Genomic DNA, 2547 nt, shown 5'->3' with positions numbered 1-2547 from the left:
GTCACAGATGAACTTACATTCCCATGTTTCTACTTATAAATATGTTAACTTTTAGCACAATGCTACACTTTCTTCCAACAGAAAGATATACACGGATCAAATTTTTAATGACCACTGTCGCCTCCATCAACACTGGTGACCAATCACTTCAGAATACAAACCTGCGAGAATTACAGACACGTGATCTTATTAAGACGTGATTTTGCGTATACGTGATGTTAGCCAGGAAGTTCATGACGCCCACCGCCGCGATAATCTTAGCTGCATGTACTAGGCATTATCAAGGACTGTATAATTACGCACCTCTGTGTCCAGTATTTTCCTACTGGTGAAGTCGTGTACACAGTCTACGAAGCAGTTCTCTGAAATCCTGTTGTACGTCTGAAGAAAGTCACGAAACTGCAAGAGATGTTTCAGGGGTTGGTATTGACTTCAGAATCATAATTTACACAACCTTTCCTATTGGACATCTGAAATTGTCTTCATTCATAGTTAGAGTATAAAAGACCTGTTTCTCCAGATCTCTTCAGTGTCACTGACGAAGGATAGTGGATTCTATCCGAAACGTCTGAACGTTTCAAAACCATATCCAGTTGCTTGAGTAACTACTTTTTGGCGTATAATTTACACAGAAATAAAGTCTCAGATCAGAGAAGACAATCTTTGGCATTGATATTCAGTTCAGTTATAGCCACATACATGTAGTATGATGTAGTGAGACCGCGTGGCGTAATCATCAGCGCGTTCGCCTCAGACCCAAGAGGTCCTGAGTTCGAACCCCGCTGTGCCCTTGGGAAAGGCACTTTACACGACCTTCCTCACTTGACTCAGGTGTAAATGAGTATCTAATCTAGCTGCGGCTAGTGGCAGTGGCAGGCCTTTGTGGCTGAGACAGGCCTTAGGGGCATGTTTGCACCTTCCAATGTTATGCCCTAGACACAGTAGATAACTCACAAAGGTAAAGGCCCAGATAAAGAAAACAACCTGTCTGGACGTTGTTATGCAAATCGAAATAATAGTTGAGACAAGGTCAGATTTCTTTTTCTGTGCCTTTACCTTTGACACATTACCTAGATTAGCTAAAATTCCTGTCACAGCACATGCCTCCTGATCTCTGTGAAAGGGCTTATTATCAATATCATAAAAATGAGGTCGTGGGAGCGCGTGGCGCAATCGTCAGCATGTTTGACTCAGGTCCAGAAGGTCCTGAGTTCAAACCCCGACGTGTCACCGGTCTTGTGCCCTTGGGAAAGGCACTTTACACGACTTTCCTATATAGGCTACAAAAATCTTCAGCAAATTGAAGTTGGTAGCCTCAAAAACGGAATTAAAAAAAATGAACAGGAGACACTCACCTGCTTTATTTGCTCTGCACCAGGCTGTTCTGCCATCTCTGGAACTTTCACTTTGCCCTCCAGAACCTGGGAGAGAAGATAATAATAATTCATAAACTTGACATATTCGCTTAATTTCTTAACTACTAGTACTACTGTACCAGTGCCAGTTTTCAGTTTCTCATTGTAGTTCACTATTTCATGGTCGATCTAAGTCCCAGGTTCTCTCTGTATGTACGTCAAACACTGCAACAGAATCCTGACAAAGTGGGTCCCTTGAGGATGACTCACACTGTGGATGACTACAGATAGTTCCCCTTTGGATTCACATTGACATGTGTGCAACATAACATGATGAAATTCTAGTTTGAATTTAAGGCAAAATTGGCAACATTGAACCACACACATACATCAATACAAGCTCTGTTTAGTGGAAAGTGGTTACCAATAAAGACTCTACAAACCAAACAGTAGAAGACGACGTTAAAATGGTTGTTTTCCTTCCAAAACGATGTTCAACCTTGCCTTGTCACCTTTCCACGACCAGCTGGAGCACATGGAAATTTAAAAAGGTCACCGCGCATGTGCAGTAGTCACTGTTCAGTGACCTCTATGCTGGCTGAAAGGCTTTTTTAGAAAACAAAATCTGATTGGTCAGAATTTCAGTCATGAGAATTTTTGACCAATCAAGACGCCCGTTAGGTATGCTGTTGTGTTTTTGGCGAATTCCAACATGGCGCCATCGTACGTTGGATTTGAACGTCAAAACAGTCGGAATTTTCAGCGTTTGGGTCAAAACAGGAACACTGGTGCCTTGCTATAAAGTGATATTTTACCGGGTAAGTAGAGGCTTCCTATGCAATGTGCTGGGTAAAGTTTAAAACTTGCTAGTGGTGGGTGAGACCGATAAAACACCGATTATTTGGCGCCGTCACAGCAAAATATCTACCGGCAGCTAGCCACACAAAAATGTTCTTTTTGTGGCCACGAGCGAGGAAACCAGGGGGTTATGGGAGGAAGGTAGCAGGCCTATGGACGTACTAGCAAATATATGGAATTGTGCCTTATCGCTATTACCTGTACTTGGCTTGTTTGAGCATAAATGTACAATTATAAAGGTCTTTCATTCATTCATTCATGCAATAAAAACTAGCCTGGTATCCAGCCGTAATATAGCTCCCGAGTCTCTACTTTTCCATCCAGCCGTAAATTA

Source organism: Branchiostoma floridae, chromosome 1 (assembly GCF_000003815.2).
Source record: "Branchiostoma floridae strain S238N-H82 chromosome 1, Bfl_VNyyK, whole genome shotgun sequence".
In the NCBI taxonomy this organism is placed as follows: Eukaryota; Metazoa; Chordata; class Leptocardii; order Amphioxiformes; family Branchiostomatidae; genus Branchiostoma; species Branchiostoma floridae.
This window is presented reverse-complemented; position numbering follows the sequence as displayed.